General features: G+C 32.7%; 1 long non-coding RNA gene across 1 annotated transcript; it reads left to right on the top strand.

Moving 5' to 3' along the window:
* The first annotated feature begins 3,724 nt into the window (after positions 1–3,724).
* LOC143058783 (uncharacterized) lies at positions 3,725–6,057 on the top strand. Its single transcript, XR_012973227.1, has 4 exons — positions 3,725–3,895; positions 4,244–4,651; positions 5,269–5,523; positions 5,957–6,057. It is a non-coding gene; the product is annotated as an uncharacterized LOC143058783 (long non-coding RNA).
* The last annotated feature ends 6,216 nt before the right edge of the window (positions 6,058–12,273 follow it).

Here is a 12,273-nt window from a genome sequence, read left to right as displayed (position 1 = left end):
ATTGTTGATGCTGAATAACATATTCCACAGTTTTATGAAGAAAAAAAATATGATATCATTTTATTAGATAGCTCATGTAGGTGAAATCCATAACATCTTCATACAAAACACGTACTGTTGTAAAATTGTCTCCTTTGGTCTTTCGGTTCTGGTCAGAAAAAAATAAAAGCCTGAAGTTAGAAATTATGTCTCTACTTTAAAACATCTTTTTTTAAAAGTTAACAGAGAATGACACTGAGTCCAAGTGACAAGCAAAATAGAAAAAAACTTGAGTACGGTATAATTTTCATAATTTAATAACTTGATGAGGGAATGGTAATTTTCATCAAAAAAGAGAGGAGATGGGGCTATCAAAAGAAACCCTTTTGCAGACATATACACACACACACCTCCCTATGTATAATTTATTAATAAAATCTAATAAAATTGAGAATGGAAATGGAGAATGTGTCAAAGAGACAACAACCCGACCAAATAAAAAACAACAGCAGAGGGTCACCAACAGGTCTTCAATTTAGCGAGAAATTCCCGCACCCGGAGGCATCCCTCAGCTGGCCCCTAAACAATTATAACTATGTTTTCATGTTCACAAAAATCATTATAAAATTTTAAGGTACTAATCATTTTCTATACAATAATTTGTCAATATAATTTAATTATTAGGAAAATGACAAAAATAAGATTCATATTTGAATGGAATTACCTAACCCGAATAAAGTCAGTCGTTATATTCCGCTGATCTTCGTCTAACCATCCGATTGCTACATTAACGCCTGAATGCATACACAGTTAGAACGCGTCAAAGCAGAAATTGATTGACGCTGTGAATTATATGCAATTGTTTACAATAATAGATTAGGCGGGAGAAGAAGGCGGAGCATAAACAGATGATACGATTAGTAACCTCCTTAGGTTATATTACCGATTTACTTACTCGCAAATAGCTGGAAAAGAAGGCGGAGCATGATTAAAAGTAAACACCCTAATAACAATGGAATTTGACAACACGTGTTTGCATTGTCAACATTATTTTGATGTAAACAATTTAAAAACAGAGCGAAGGCGTAAACTTATGAAACATAGTGATGTTGATCTAATTGAAACTATTGCAAATTGTTACCAGTTGGAGGAAAATCTGTTGAGAAAGTATGTTGAAGAAAATGAAGACCCTTATGTATATGATGCATGTTTTAAATCTCTTAAAACAATATACAACAGCCAGAAAAAATGCAAACAGTTGACTGACACTCTCAAAGAAAAAGTTTCTAATAACTTTAAGAATCTCACCATCAAGTTAGAATATGAACATGCCAACAATAGTGTAAAACGAAACAGGGACTGTTTAACCCCTTATAACTGTCTAATACTGGATGTACATCAAAAAGAAAGAAATTCAGCCCACCCAGAGGATCAACTCCTAAAGGCAACATAAGGAGACTGCAGTTCTCTACACCCTTTCCAAGAACTCAAACACAGCCACACTCACAGAATCAGTCCCCTGTTCCTAAGGTCCAGGTAATGTATATAAGATAACATTACTTTCTTAAACTTATGATCATTGAACATTTTTTACATGTAAATTACAAATACCCTGTCAGACTTAAGCCAGGATTTTTAACCGGATTTTTTGTGACAAAAATGTCAGTTATTGAATTGGGGATGTACGGCGGGCCGGCGGGCGGCAATCAGATGTTGTCCGTGCATTAACTCATGAACCGTTCAACCAAAGCTTTTAAAATTTTAAATGTTGTTACTGACAACTAAATGAAGGTCAAGTTCAATAATGGCGATTTTGACTTTTACCGTTCAGGAGTTATGGTTCTTGAAAGATTGAAAAATGGAGTTTCCAGTTGTGTCCGTGCATTTAGCATGAACTATTCTACCAAAGCTTCCCAAATTTTCATATGTTGTTACTGACGACAAAATGGAGGTCAAGTTCAATAATGACGATTTTAACTTTTACCGTTCAGGAGTTATGGTTCTTGAAAGATTGAAAAATGGAGTTTCCAGTTGTGTCCGTGCATTTACGCATGAACTGTTCTACCAAAGCTTCCCTAATTTTATTATGTTGTTACTGATGACAAAATAGAGGTCAAGTTCAATAATGACGATTTTGACTTTTACTGTTCAGGAGTTATGGTTCTTGAAAGATTGAAAAATGGTGTTTCCAGTCGGGTCGGTGCATTTTCTCATGAACTATTCAACCAAAGCTTTTAAAATTTTTATATACTGATGACAAAATAGAGGTCAAGTTCAATAATGACGATTTTGACTTTTACCGTTCAGGAGTTATGGTTCTTGAAAGATTGTAAAATGGCGTTTCCATTCACGTTGTTGGATTTACTCATGAACCATTCAATCTAAGCTTTTTAAATTTTAATATGTTGATACTGATGACAAAATGGAGGTCAAATTTGATATTGACGATTTTTACTTTCACCATTCATCAGTAATGGTTCTTGTGACATTGCCAGGACACAAATAAGTGTTAATAAATCCGATTTGCTGTCGTTGTGACAGCCTCTTGTTTAGCTTTGTATCTCCCACTTCTTAATTTAGAAAAAGATCAACTCAACATACATGACATACATGTACATTTAATGCAATATTTGTGTTACTTATTTGAAACATGCATGTATATCAGTTTACTGGTATTAAGGAATGCAAAAAAGTTATGCTATCATACATGTACAATGTACACTGTACATGTAGACCAGTTTTGTAATATTTTGTAAACAATTATTTCTTTTTTTTTTGTTATTTAGAAACATGATAAGAAACAAAATCATAATACTTAACTTTTTGTAGGTGCAAATTGATTACCGCTACTTCAAATTGACGAAGTCAAGAATTAACTAGTTAACACTGTTAAGAAAACTATAAACCAGGAAGTGAACAAAGTATGTTAAGATAAGAACTCTGTGTTGAGATCATCAAATATAGCTAGATTTTCATTTAAGACAGTACACAAGCAATTCCTGAACACATGTCCCACTACAGTTACCTCCTAAAACTTCTTGTTGGCAAAAAAGAGAATAATGTACCAAGAGTTGTGTCAACTCTTGCCATCCTACTTTTTTCAAGAAACCAACATATCAACACTATTCAAGCAATAAACACTATTCAAGCGTACTATGTTCAGGGGTCATGTACGAACTAAGGTAAATATATATAAAAAAAATAGTAAGATTTGTATTTGGTTAAGTGAAAATTTTAACTTGTGGGCTTCAGTTAAAGCGGATTAATATGAGTTTTAAATTTTCAGACTGGCAATGGCATACTTAATATAGTTATTACATGTATGCATTTGGTAAATAAAAGTGTAAATGGACAAGTGATTTGTATTTAATCAGTAGTACAGTAAATGTACAAGTAACAATTTTCTTAAGAACGCTTAATACCCAAATTTATATTAATTAATAATGAGTAGGAGCATATATAATTTTATTTTTACCTGAATTGTAAAATTGATGTATTTACATATGTGGTGTTCTGCTTCCCATTTAAAGTTGGCTAAAATATACATGTATTGTGTAGAAAACACTGGTATATTTTGGTTCTTAAATAAAATACATATAATATTATGCAACCATTCATACAATTTTTACTTTTTGGTGTCTAAGCAATACCATATCTCCTAGCTTTCATAGTATAATTATTTCTATGAATTAGTATGAATTGATCTGAAATGCTCTAAATTTAAATGCAATTTGATTTCAGGTTTACACTACATTCAACATGTTCAACCGTGCAGGACTAAGTACATCATACAAATCAACATTGTCCACTATTGACAGAATATGTGAGAGTTTTGACCTGTCAGTGAAGAAATGGACTAATAAGGTTGCAGAGATGTATAACAAAGAAAATAGAAATACAAAGGACTCAAGCTTAGGTACATGTCTTGTAACTTTTTCCAAAATATTAAATAAAATATGCTGGTCTTGCGAATAACAAAATTTTCTACGAGCTTCAGTATTTAGTCAATTTAAGTTATTAAGTGTACATGTACTAGTATATTCATGTTGTATTTGCATGAAACAATAAACATAATCATTTGTATGTAAAAATTTGAAAATGAAGTACATGTTCTTGCAGATGCCTATTTACATGTAGTCATAATTGTGTTCAATGAATACCTTTTCATTTTGATTTTATTTATTCAACATTAAATTATTAACAGTCATTAGCTATCCTAAAATATCATATAGCACCCAGATAATACTGAACTTTTTTATTCCAGCAATTGATATGGATTCACCATTCACAACAACTATACCGGTAGAAGCATCATCAGAATCTGGACCGTTTCAGATTGTGATGGAAAATTTAAATCTGCACCAGAAAACCAGACACAAGACACTGGATACCTCAAAGTACATAATCTGGTGCATTCAATAGGAATACAACACAGAGTAACCACAGACTTGGAGTCACTTTTACCACAGGCAGACATTTTGTCCATACCGAATGAAGCTTTCATTCCGAACAAAACAGACCATGATGATTTGTATTCAGATTTTCGAATTTTAATCCAGAGGGCTTTAGTCACCTTTATTCCAGAACTCAAAGATTTTAGAGACCTTGTGACGTTTCACATTGAACATCAGTTCTCCAAGGCTTCAGAGAGAAAAAAGTGATATAATATTAAGTAAATTTATTCAGATGAGTTTTTGTTTGGTTGTTTTTTTATTCAATCATGTTTTATACCTATCAATCAACTTTCAAATGGTACATAAATAATTTTTCAGAAGAAATGAGATAACTCAAGAACTTTAAAAATAAAAGATGAATTGAAAATTGAATATTGGACGGTTATCTAACAAATTAACACATACATGTATATATATAAGTACTAAACAGACCTTTTTCGAGGAAGACTACTATTTGCTGGGTTTTGTTTTAATTATCAATTTGACTAACAAATTTAAAATTGTGTGGTACAGTATATAGTACAAATCAAATGAATTATTTGTTATTGTAAAAAGTCTGAATCTTGTATAATGTTCCCCACATTTAATGATTCATATAACCCCTTCAACAATAACTTCCATATCTTACTGGTTAACTGTCAATATATATTTAGGTTTTAACTACATGTACATGTGATCTTACACAATTTTTAAAGGGATGAAATATATCTTCTTTTTTGATAAGTAAATGTCACTTAATTGATCTAAAATTGATTTAGCTTGAATCATTTGCTTCCCCATGTAACATTTATATCTCTTGTGGAAATTTATTGAAAATATGTTTTTTTAATTCAAGGTACCTTTGGGGATCTTAGAAAAGGATGAGAATATCACAGAGCAGATGATAGAAGTTGTGCAGCATTTACATCAATATGTTCCAAAAACCAATGATGGAAAATTTATACCAATTATGTTAGGAGGGGATGCCTTAAGTGTTGAGCGTGATGAGGCAGCAAGTCGGGCAAGAATGGATGCAATTACCGAAGAAGACAGACTGGACGGTTTTATGCGGAAATCAGAAGACTGGCATGGACATGTTATTTCTTTGCAGGTATTCAGAAATTTCATTTATTTACTTTGTGAAGAAACGTCTGTTTTGAACAACTTGCACATGTTTAGTAGACCCTTTACCATGTTTACCCATACATGTAAATATATCATTAAGGATTTGATTTATTAATGTTTGTTACTCAATTAATTTAGCTGTAAAAAAATGAAGTATTATGTATACAATGTATAAAGAAGATGTGGTATGATTGCAAATGAGATAGCTTTCCACAAGAGACCAATTTCAAATGACACAGAAATTAACAACTTTAGGTCACTGTACAGCCTTCAACAATGTTTATGATTACTTTGTTATGTTGAAGGAAAATAAGTTTGGACAGTATTTGTATTTCTTGAAAGGTTAGATATTTTATAATTAAATTGTATTTCAGTACATTTGTATATATACATTTCACAAAATTCTTATTTCTCGTCAGGAAACATTTAACCTGTTATATAAAGGAACATCATCTGGAGAGAAGGGAACACTGTTCCAGCTCAGAAATCTTTTTGACAGAAGAGGAGTTAAATCACAGGTATGTGTAAATGTTAAATAATTAATTATCATGATTTAGGTCCATTAACAAAAGTACACCTGTACATATTGTATACATTATATTTTAAAATACTGTTAACATAGATGTGAAATTTCTAGCAAATCAAAAGTAATACAAACAAATATGTTCATTGCAATTTTGCCATTAATTGTTTTTAATGATAATAAATATGATGTAATGACTACATAAATTTATTTATAGATAAATGCATGATTCAGTAAGTTACAAATTAAAACCGATATGTACCCATGTAAGTCATTTTTGGGATACGATTGCTGTCAAGCAATCTGTAGACTTTTACCATTGACCCTATGACACACTCCCTCACGTCATTCGTTTTATTCTAAACATTCGGCAACATCTCAGATTCTTATGATTGTCTTGCTTTAAAAGGTAAAAACAAGCAAAACAATTGAACATAAACAACTTTCCTGTAATGTTTTACTCATTATCTTCATGTATGATATTTTCCTTGACTTATATGCGTGTTTTTAACAATACGGAAAATCAGAATTAAACAGTATTTATATTAAGTGTTTTTATAAATTTAGAAACACGTCAGAGGGAATTCCCAAATTTTGATAACTTGCGAGAGTTCTCTGAAAGCCGATCGATAATTCTATTTCTGTCACAAGAACTGAAGTGGAGTATTTCTATATTTTACCGTTATGAAACTGATATTTGATACTGTACTCTCATAAAGAAATGGAGAACCATTCATCATATCATTTAATAAACGTTCTTGTTCCAAATCGCAAGTCGCGGTTTGTTTATGTATTAATGTCCATGCGTGGTCTCACTAATTAGAGACAAAAAGAATTGTAGAGACAAAAAGCGCCAAGAAGCGACAAGAAGAATAATATTAGCAACAAGAAACTATTTAAAGAGTTGATATTACTTTGCTTCATAAAAAAGAATGGCCAACGTAGATACAAGTATCTTATCTTAGGGAGGGATAAATCCTACTTTGTAAAGAATCACTCTGATTCAAACAAAAAATTCTCTGAAACTGATATTATCAAGATGCTTGATTTCTTGATTGACAACATATTTGTTACGTTCGGAGGACGTGTTTTTCAACAGACTGTCGGCATTCCAATGGGAACAAACTGTGCCCCTCTACTCGCCGACTTGTTTCTTTATTATTATGAGGCTGACTTCATGCAGGAACTTCTTAGGAAGAAAGATAAGAAGTTAGCAATATCCTTTAACTCTACTTTCCGCTATATAGATGATGTTCTTTCACTAAACAATTCAAAATTTGGTGACTATGTGGAACGCATCTATCCAATCGAACTAGAGATAAAGGATACTACAGATACAGTTAAGTCGGCTTCATATCTTGACTTACATCTAGAAATTGACAATGAGGGTCGGTTGAAAACAAAACTTTACGACAAAAGAGATGATTTCAGCTTTCCAATTGTGAACTTTCCATTTCTAAGTAGCAACATTCCAGCAGCACCTGCATACGGGGTATATATCTCCCAATTGATACGATATTCCCGTGCTTGCATTTCCTATCATGATTTTCTTGATAGAGGTTTGCTGCTCACAAGGAAGCTATTAAACCAAGAGTTCCAAATGGTGAAGTTGAAATCATCCCTTCGTAAATTTTACGGACGCCATCACGAGTTGGTTGACCGTTATGGAATAACCGTTTCACAAATGATATCGGATATGTTCCTTACGTCGTAACTACAATCCCCTTCCCTTTCATGAATATGACCTACCGAATTAGACTATTTACCGGATTTGTAATCACTTAAGCAACACGACGGGTGCCACATGTGGAGCAGGATCTGCTTACCCTTCCGGAGCACCTGAGATCACCCCTAGTTTTTGGTGGGGTTCGTGTTATTTATTCTTTAGTTTTCTATGTTGTGTCGTGTGTACTGTTGTTTTTCTGTTTGTCTTTTTTATTTTTGGCCATGGCGTTGTCAGTTTGTTTTGGATTTGTGAGTTTGACTCTCCCTTTGGTATCTTTCGTCCCTCTTTTAGCGACAAGAAAACATTTTTTTATTTATATTACTTATTCGAAATAAATATTAAAAAAATATGCAAAAGAAAACAATTTCAACGACAGGAAAGTTAATTTTGATAGGGGGGGGGAATGAAACTTGTAAATCTAATTCAGTTGCTACATTTATTTACATGATATTTTATAAGGTATCACAGGAAGTATATTTTGTCTTTTTATTTGTTTTTAAAACCATTTTTGTACAATATATAATTAACTTGCAAAATGCATTATTTGTGCATAATTGTCCAGAAAATTCATACACAAATTGTGAAATACAAATTAAGAACTGAAATCAAACAAGAGGAAAACATAATTAAAATGTGAATATTTTTCATCATTTTATTTAGTGTATTGTCTCATTTAACGATATTTATCATGTTTATGCATATAGATTGAAGATTAAAGGAAACTGATGACAATCTTGAGTTTTCAACAGGTGTTCACTATTCGGTACAATATGATATGAATAATTTTATATTCTGGTGCGTGTAATTGATGAAGGTGTTAATGGATGTTATTGTTGCAATAAAACAAAGGACACGCACCTAGTTAATCTCATTTGTTGCTCTTAATTGTGTATTACCTTAGAGTGAAGCCACAGCTAATGTTGGTCCTATCAGGAAAAATTAATTGTACAGTTAGGAAGGAAATAATATTTCATGTTTTTGTTTTATTAAATCCTTCAAAAGGAAGGTGACAAATCTTTGTTTTTATTTTCATTTTATAGCGTTTACATTTCCTTTGCTCTTACACATGTTTAATTTCTACATCTATCAATATGATAATAAAAAGTACACAATCTCTTCATCGTTTTTTTTTTATTTCTTCATCTTTCAATATAATCCTAAAAAATATTTTTATGTATGTGATAACAAAATGTATTCATGTCGCTAAATAGCTTCTTGTTGCTTTTTGTCACTTATTATTTTTCTTCTTGTCGCTTCTTGACGCTTTTTGTCGCTAATTAGTGAGACCCCACATGCGTGTAGTTTTCCTGATTTCAAGGGGTATCAGATTGAGTGATTCCCCGCTTCATTGATTAATTTGAAACTCATGGGATTCTTTCTATGTCTGTCTGCATATGGAGGGCTATTGTTGTTGCATAATTTTAAATCACATGCATAATTTAAATTAAAATAAATGTTTCATCGTAAAAATTACCTATAACACCCCTTCAGCAGAAATGGAATCTTCCATGTTATCGTTTCGAGTTGTCTCCCTTTTCGAAGTATTCGTCAAGAAGAATTAACTCGTTAATGCCGGTAAACGTCGTATTATATTAAGAACGATCTCAATGTAAACAGAGGAGTGTGTACGGAAAGGAGTCATGCCCTCTGACCCAAAGGAACTTCAATAATTAAAGAGTAAGAAATGGGGTTCCTCCTAAACTGGTCCGCCGTTCTATATATAGCTTCGCACCGAAGGTCAGTGTAGCGATAAGCAGATAAGTGAACACAATATGATAGGGGTCCAGTTTAGGGTTCCTCCTAGAATTACGGTGATAAGATACGGAAGCAAGTTAACTCGTACCACGGCATTGGAACCAAAAAAGTTAACTTGTACTACTGGGAAGTCGTAACATTCAGAAAAATATATAAAAAATATGATGTTTTATGGGTTTCTGTTTGTAAACTTAATAGAAATAAAGTTAAATTACTTGAATTTTACACAGGAGTTAAATGAAAACGTAGACAAAAATAAAGAATGTTTTAAAGCATTAATGTTTTAACTGATCTTTCAAACTAGAACATAGGCGGATCCAGCCCCCTCCCCCCCTTTTTTTGTGGAAAAAATTTGGTTGATAATAAAGGGAATCATTGAAGCATGACTGGAGCGGGCCCCCTCTTAGGTCAGTCAGCGGGCTCCCCCTTAGGAAAAGTTCTGGATCCGCCACTGTAGAACTTAATCCAGAGGAAAGTTAAAACATTGCTTTAACTGTACCTTATTAAAATTGAATATGTATATATCCAATTTAAGTTAATTAAAGCTGTAATCCATGATCACAAATTGAATGCTATGTTTACAATTGTTGAAAGCCATGTGCTTTCTTTGCGGGGAAAATGCGGACCCCCTTAACAGGAATCAGTTAAATTTCATTGTTACATTTATTTATAGACAGTAAAAATAATTTTGGCAATCATTTTGACTAACTGCTCAGATTTTATTATTCATGAAAAATTTTCTTCGGGTGAAACTGTATATACCTTAATTATCTACATCTGCCACAGTATTTTCTATCCAATATACAAGGAACATAAGCTACAAATTGGTCATTGTACTATCAAATTATATACATTTTACAGACTTAAGAGGTATTGGGTGAAAGTAACGTATATCATGTATATTCATCATTTAACACCATTTGAATGCATTTAAATAAGTTGGTACGAGTTAGCAATGGTTCGAGTTTTTTTTTTTTTTAATGGTACGAGTTTACAATGGTACAGGATAACTATAATTCGATAAAACACAATAAGTACATGGCTCATACACTTGTAACGGGGATTGGCTATTCTTTAAGTTGAGTGACTATTCAGATTGTTACATTTTGCATGTGCAGTTGAATTAGTTTAGAGAATAATACTATCCAGCTGTACCAGGGTTACCGGCCAAAAATGCTTGAGACTCGCGCATGTTCATGCTTTTTTTTGCAACAGTATTCTTGGATCTATTTCTTTCCTTTTTGATCTTTTGAATTTTGGCCAAATCTCATGCATTTGTTTAATGAAAATTTGGCAGAACTGCTATACATGTGTCAATGAAAACTATGGCAATCGTATCCCTCAGAGCATTCTGCTCTTTGATTAAGTGTTATTATTATTTTGTTGTATTTTTCTTTATTAAGACTTTAACCTTGCTCACATTCGAAAATCAACTCCTAAAAAAGGTTATTTATAAAATGAAAGATAAATTACTTTTTTTTTATAAAAATAATAAGTGATATGATTGCAAATAAGACAGGTAAAAAAAATATCAATAACATAGATGTTAGTAAGTATATATCATTTGACTAAAATAGAAAAACTGTCACCATATAGCCTTCAACAATGATCATATCACATAATATTGAGCTATAAATATTTCGCTTGGCTTATAAATATCGGTCTTTGCTTTGTCTCCAGAGTTTGTTTGTCTCTACAGTAATTAAAATGCAAATATATTCTTGTTTATGTTTTATGTTTCAAGTGCAGTTAATGATGACAGAGAGTTCATTAGATTTTCAACACAAGGCTATGCTGTTTTAGCTGCCTTTGAGGTTTTGAACATAAACAGTGCAGATGAATTGAATGTACACATTGAAAATTTGAAAACAAATGAACAGAAAAAGAAATTTCTAGAGAAATTGTCTAGTGACATCGTCGAAAGGTCTGTTGCCACTGAGACTTTTAAATTTACACATGAGGGAGAAGCAGAAAAAAACACCAATAATAGAATTAGCTGTGGGATCAAGGTTGTCCGAAAACATTTTCCATTGATGGGCGGTGCCGCCAGAGACACAGAGAAACGTGCCAGTACCAAAATTTGGAAATTTTAGGAGATGTTGGTCAAATCGCAAGTATTCATGAAGAGAAAGAAACACACACTAAAACTACCAAGCTGGAGGACAAAAAATTTAATTATACTTGTTGTTTGTTGCGGGAAGGGCTGATGGATTGGTGCAGAGAAGATGCAGCCAAAGAAAATGACGGATATAGACTAGTAAGAATGTGGCGTTTCGACATGCTAAGGTATTCGTACACCAACCACACCAAATACAGGCTGTTAGCTTCTTGCTACATTGCCACCAAAAATGGCCCATGAACTTAAGTATAACCGTACTGTAAATATTCATGGTGGACCAGGAGGAAACATTCCTTGTGATTTGGCTTTGGAATTTATGAACATGAAGCCTAAAGACGGCTTAACGGGTTTAAGAGGTAACCTCACATCTGCTGCTATACAGCGTAGTGGACGGAGTTTGCAAGGATGCAACTACCTCATTGATGGCTACACCAAAGGACTGCAACAGTTTTTTGAAAAGCCAGCAAACTCAAAGCCTTCCATCCATAAGAGACATAAGTAAGCTTGTGGACAGTCTAAAAGATGAAAAGCTATTTGACAGAATACCAGGTCGTAGCCATAGATCATTCATGACCATGGAGTATGACCCAAATAGTAAACTAAATGGAAAGAT

The sequence above is a fragment of the Mytilus galloprovincialis genome, chromosome 14, assembly GCF_965363235.1.
Source record: "Mytilus galloprovincialis chromosome 14, xbMytGall1.hap1.1, whole genome shotgun sequence".
NCBI classification, from domain to species: domain Eukaryota; kingdom Metazoa; phylum Mollusca; class Bivalvia; order Mytilida; family Mytilidae; genus Mytilus; species Mytilus galloprovincialis.
The sequence above is the reverse complement of the archived record's forward strand: the minus strand, read 5'-3'. Positions and strand labels throughout refer to the sequence as shown.